We start from the raw sequence: 6883 nt of genomic DNA on the forward strand, positions 1-6883 counted from the left end.
GAAACGTTTAGCCCCGTTGCTTGCTGAACCGCCCGCGATAATTTAAAATGTGCCTACAGTCTAAGCCTTTACTCTTAAAAGAGTGACTAGAAGCTTTACAGATGAAGTTTTTTTACTGTGGTGTGTTGTCAAACTATATTCACCCTAAAATATATGATCTGAACCATAGAATAAGTGGTCACAAAGGGATAAGCTAACAAAACTTTGTCTCTGCAACACTATGTATAAAAAAACATTGTACAAACACAATAAGAGTCTTTGGAAGACAGTTTTTAAATCTACCTTAGGAAACAAAATCACAACTGGAAACTAAATTTCACAACTATGATACAGTATGAACAAAATTAAGCAGAGGAACAAGGGTCGCAGCTTACCAGTAAGTAACTTGAGAAATGTCAGTCGACGATGGTGGTGGCTGTTGTAAGAGTCGGAGAACGAAGATGTTGGTCGTTCGGGAGAGAAATGGGTAGTTGTCGCAGGTGTATCCGGGCGAAGTGGCCTCTTGTAGTAACTGCCACGGAAGAAGCCCTCAACAAACCTGACCACAACTACCTTTCAGAACTCTTACTGAGGCTACAACGGGTCATGCTACAGATTATATACCCGCGAGTTCACGCCTCGATCACATGACCGACGCCCCTGGACCTAGCCAACCAAAGGGACAAGAGGAGGAGGAGGAGGAGGAGGGGTCTCCTTCCCGAAACACCCCTATGGCCATCACTAGGCGACAGAAGAGGGGCACTACAATTCCCCTCTCGACTTCTTCAGCTTCCCCAGTTCCCCCCTCGGAGCTTTAGCGCATTCCCTCACTCATGATGCCCCCGCCCCCTCTCCATTCTTTCTAGCCCCCTTCTCCTTCTCTCCTCAGCTTTTCTATTGACTCATTTTTCTCTCTGTCTCTCCCCTTCTTCTAGTCACCTCTATGCCAAAGACCGCTTCGTCTCACAGTTGTGTACCCCGACGGAGGAGGAGAAGGAGGAGGAGGAGGAGGGCCAGCTAAACGCGGCCACCCTAGCAACAGGGCATCCTGAGCGTTGTAGGTGGCAGGTCGAGTTGCCCCTGAGAGAGAGAGAGAGAGAGAGAGAGAGAGAGAGAGAGAGAAAGTCCTGGGTTTTCCTAACTGAGAAAACTGCCAAATATTTTGATGACTTGGCTTCTCCCTCCTCTCAAGGAACAGAGGCACATTTCCTTCTCGACCGAATGTCCAGTGCCCTTAGGACCAAGCCCCCCTGACCGATCTTGTACCCCTACATGAACAACTCCTCCCTGACCTCCCCCCACCCCCAACTCTTTTTCTCTCTCATGGATACAGACCCCTCCCTTTTCCTCCTCCTTCCATTCCTCCTCCTCCTCTTCTTCTTCTCCTTTTCAGTGGCACCCCGGATACCAAAACACCAATAACCCTTCGCCAAAGCACCCCACCCCACCCCCCCCCCTTACACAAGCCCTATGCCCCTGTGCCATTCTCCGGCAGTGGGGCATCGGTGCTAAGAGGAGGAGAAGGAGGCAAAGTGCTGCCCACCCCCTTAAGCGGCCCTGCCCTGACTCAGGGCCAAGGTCAAATCCCCAAAATGTCTTATGAAATTGTAATGGGCATTTCACTTGAGGAACATCACGATCCTCACACATGTTGTTAATGGGTCTTTCGTCACGTTTGGTAATTATCTTTATGGCTTTTATAGGAAACTTGTTCCTGTTCTGTATATTATATATATATATATATATATATATATATATATATATATATATATGTATATATACATAAATATGTATATATAAATATATATATATATTATATATATATATATATATATATATAATATATATATATATTGCTTTTCGGTAGGTCTTTCCTTCAGAATCCGAAAAGTTACAGGCAACATTTCATATTCATTAATCAATACATACCGAATCATGAAACCTTACAAAATATAAAATTAGTGGCAGTGATTACGATTAAACCTGATAAAAATTGGTTTCATCTTTTGATTATGGATGTTGAATACTAAAAACAAATTTTTGACTGATGGAATAATTACTTCCATGTCTTGTGGTTCGTACTCAGTCGCCGCCCACTATACTAGAACTGAAAAAGTTCAGAAACGTATGGACTATTAACTTCTTTTTAAAGACGAGAAAAAAAGTTTTATACAGACACACACACACACACACATATATAATATATATACAGTATATATATTTACATACATACATACAATATATATATAAATATATATATATACATACATATATATATTACACATACATAGCATACATACATACATACATATTTTTATATATATATATATATATATATATATAATATATATATAATATATATTACACATATATATAACGCAAAATACTTTCCCCTGAGCCATCACTCCTCATTGTTTCATGTTGTGTGTGGCCAATATTGATTTAAATAATAGCGATATCTATACTGCAAAGTAACAGTTATTGCTTACCATAACTCATTAAGAATTTTTGTTTTCATCTCCAAAAGTAAAGAACCCAAACTTGCCTTCCAAACACTAACGGATGTGTGTGGGTTGCAAAATAATAGCATTGAAGGTTTAGATAATAATAACTTAAATCAGAGATATAAAAATGGGAAAATAATCTATTATAAAAATAATAACACAATTCTGAGGAAAAAATAATAACAATAATCTTAACGATAATAAAGGATTCGGTATTTCCTGATGGAACAGGCGATTGCTGTCTATCTCATAATTTCTACTTAAATAGTATGTGTCTAATATGAGCTTATTGCTGCCCCCCCCCCCCCCCCCCCCCCCCCCCCCCCCCCCCCCCCCCACCCCCCCCCCCCCCCCCCTCGACATTTTTCTGGATCCGCTAGTGCTTCCAAGATAGACTCCGATCAATTTTTTTTTTTAAATATTCGGATACGAAATAAGTAGTTACTTCGTTGCTCCTGCATAAATTTGCTCGTTTATATCTTAATTAAATAAGTTTCCTGGCCACATGTGATCCTTTTGCTGTCTTTTCATCTTCACTGTCTCTTTCCGGCGCAATTTTCCGTGGATCCGAGGTGAAATCAATACTGTCATTATTAATAATAATATATATTACTTAACAAACTAAACTGATAACCCTTTCTGTGTTGACTGAAGACAGTTTTCTCGAGTGATTGACAGCTTGAACCTCGTGAAATATTAATAATATAATAATAATATAATAATAATAATAATAATAATAATAATAATACTAATAATAATCATAGATCAGAAAACCAGGAAACAAATGGACAATACACAAAGCACTACACCCAAGAGCAAATACGGACAGACTATACATAACACGAAAGGAAGGAGGGAGAGGACTACTAAGTATAGAGGACTGCGTCAACATTGAAAACAGAGCACTGGGGCAATATCTGAAAACCAGTGAAGACGAGTGGCTAAAGAGTGCATGGGAAGAAGGACTAATAAAAGTAGACGAAGACCCAGAAATATACAGAGACAGGAGAAAGACAGAAAGAACAGAGGACTGGCACAACAAACCAATGCACGGACAATACATGAGACAGACTAAAGAACTAGCCAGCGATGACAATTGGCAATGGCTACAGAGGGGAGAGCTAAAGAAGGAAACTGAAGGAATGATAACAGCGGCACAAGATCAGGCCCTAAGAACCAGATATGTTCAAAGTACGATAGACGGAAATAACATCTCTCCCACATGTAGGAAGTGCAATACGAAAAAATGAAACCATAAACCACATAGCAAGTGAATGCCCGGCACTTGCACAGAACCAGTACAAAAAGAGGCATGATTCAGTGGCAAAAGCCCTCCACTGGAGCCTGTGCAAGAAACATCAGCTACCTTGCAGTAATAAGTGGTACGAGCACCAACCTGAGGGAGTGATAAAAAACGACGTTGATTGACAAAGTCAAGAAGAAAGTATCACTCATTGATGTCGCAATACCATGGGACACCAGAGTTGAAGAGAAAGAGAGGGAAAAAATGGATAAGTATCAAGATCTGAAAATAGAAATAAGAAGAATATGGGATATGCCAGTGGAAATCGTACCCATAATCATAGGAGCACTAGGCACGATCCCAAGATCCCTGAAAAGGAATCTAGAAAAACTAGAGGCTGAAGTAGCTCCAGGTCTCATGCAGAAGAGTGTGATCCTAGAAACGGCACACATAGTAAGAAAAGTGATGGACTCCTAAGGAGGCAGGATGCAACCCGGAACCCCACACTATAAATACCACCCAGTCGAATTGGAGGACTGTGATAGAGCAAAAAAAAAAAAATAAAAATAAATAAATAATAATAACTTAATAATAATAATAATAATAATAATTACAATTATTATAATTATTATAATTATTATTATCAGCAACAGTAACAATAAAATCCTCACCTTCACAATGAAGCTATTGAATAGGTCACGAGGTATCAGTAAATTATAATATAACATAGGTCACGAGGTATCATGAAATTATAATAATTTGACAAACTATAATAATAACAACAGCATTGATAAAACATTAGTATACCATCCATCACAATCATCATAATCACCATTATTATTATTAGAAGAAGATACCTAAATCAAGAGGCATTATTATGTAACGATTCAGTTTCCGAGTCTACAAATAGACTGCTTGCTCTACAACAGGGGCAGTATGAGTACAAGCCTCGGACAAAGATATCCCCAGCATTCTCTTTTAAACCGCTTATCACAGCAGATTGAAGTTCATCCGTGACATACACTTATTGCACGCATCAGCATAAATATCTATAATCCCGTTTTCTCAATGCTTAATATTAGGAAGTATGAAAGTGTCACGTGAAAAAATTAAGATCTGTAACGGTACCCGCAGATATTAAGCCACAAATTCAGTTCACTGTATCTTGGGAATAACTTACACCCAACGGGAATTGCAAGGGATAAATGCTTTGTCACCGGCAGGATTCGAACAGCCGCCCGTTTGAGAAACAACGAAAATACAATGACTATGATGAAAGCTCAGCGGTCACAGTCACTGAATTCTCATTGCTTCCGACTAGACGGCAGTTCCAATCTCACTTGCGATGCAGCACTTTCGGTCTAGTGAACTGGATATTAAATGAAATTTGTGCCTTAATATCTGTGAATATACAAAATATATTCTAGTGTATACGACAAAAATCTCTCTCTCTCTCTCACACACACACACACACACATATACATATATACATATATGCATGCATATATATATTAGATTATATATATATATATATATATATATATATAAGTCTATCACATTTCCGTGATTCATATACATATATCGAGCTACAATGTCCTTTAATATCTAATTCGCTCTACCTCGGAATTAATATATTTTCATATATGCTTAACCGAAGGGGAATTTTTTCTCGATAATAGACTTGCCTGGACCAGGGCGCGAACCTATGATCCTTACAAATCCAGGAACGTCAGTGAAGCTTTATCCTCTCGCGGTGGTGTAGTAGGATAAAGCTTCACTGACGTTCCTGGATTTGTAAGGATCATAGGTTCGCGCCCTGGTCCAGGCAAGTCTATTATCGAGAAAAAATTCCCCTTCGGTTAAGCAAATATGAAAATATATTAATTCCGAGGTAGAGCGAATTAGATATTAAAGGACATTGTAGCTCGATATTATATATTATATATATATATATATATATATATATATATATATATATATATATATATATATCAGAGAGCATGGCCATGTACTATATGCCCACCGTTAAGGAAATGATGGTACATTTCGGTTAACTGAAGAGAAAAAAATTCAAAGAGTTAAACTAATAAGTGCTTCGGTGAATTGCAATTAAGCGCTCCGAAATGAGAAAACTTCGACATAACTTGAGACGAAGGCCTTATTTTATGCTAAGGTCAGCCCTGGACACTTTTCTTAACGAAAGTAATTCTTAAAACTTGCCTCTCTCGACAGAAGGCTTGCAATTTGTAATTTCTAAAGGTGGAAATGTAAGAATGCTTTCGAAACATGACAATATGAATACTTTCTAAAGGAGGGGAAGCAAGAAAACCTTTTAAAGAAGGGGATATACGAGTACTTTCTACAGGTGGAATGCATGAAGAGCCTGATGAGAAAACTGCCTTTTATGAAAGTTAAATGCAATGCTGAATGTTTATAAAAGGAAAAGTACTTCAAACTAATTGGGCTGCATTGTTTACCAAGTATTATGGCATTATAAGAATTGAAAATGCGAGAAATGTTAAGATAGGAGATGCATAAAAGTGGTTACAAATTAAAGTTAAAAAAGGCTCCAGTTCCTTTTGAGACTCTTCCGTCATTTGGAAGGGACAAGTAATGAATGATACGTGGAGGGTGGATGGATGATCAACAAACCAAAATACAGCCCTTTAACCTCAGTGGTTTTTAAGATGTGAGGGCGGACAGAAAAAGTGCGGACGGACAGACAAAGCCGACACAACAGCTTTCTTTTCAGAAAACTAAAAAAGGAATGAGGGGGTAACCATCGAGCTATCCCTTGTCAAGGGAAACCCCTTAATTTTTTTTTATAAATGTGTGCGTCTGTATGTTCTGATACAAAGCATTAGTGTTCGGTGACTTTTTTCACATATAAAAGGTATAAACAATTGATGGAATAATAAATTCATCGCTTCAATGAACCCTGTCAAAGCAATAGAAGAAAGAATGTGTACTGAATATGATTACAGCTTTATTGAATGTGACTATAGCTTAACCTTTGCCACTTCCAATAGAATTGAAACACTCTGCCATACAGTAGGTTCACTAAACACTCAATACTATCACCCACTCTTTTTTAAACGTTCCCTTGAAAATTCCTTTAAAAAGCAAGTTACATAATACACTACCAATATCGTTCGTC

General features: G+C 38.2%; 1 protein-coding gene across 1 annotated transcript in view; it reads right to left on the bottom strand.

Moving 5' to 3' along the window:
* The window catches only part of LOC135221763 (neuroparsin-A-like), a 5541-nt gene extending 4876 nt beyond the window's left edge, over positions 1-665 (bottom strand). Inside the window, exon 1 of the mRNA XM_064259579.1 lies at positions 375-665. The gene's annotated coding sequence lies outside the window, so the exon portion shown is untranslated. The remainder of the gene's footprint in view (positions 1-374) is intronic.
* Positions 666-6883: the final 6218 nt, after the last annotated feature.

Source organism: Macrobrachium nipponense, chromosome 3 (genome assembly GCF_015104395.2).
Source record: "Macrobrachium nipponense isolate FS-2020 chromosome 3, ASM1510439v2, whole genome shotgun sequence".
Lineage (NCBI taxonomy): Eukaryota > Metazoa > Arthropoda > Malacostraca > Decapoda > Palaemonidae > Macrobrachium > Macrobrachium nipponense.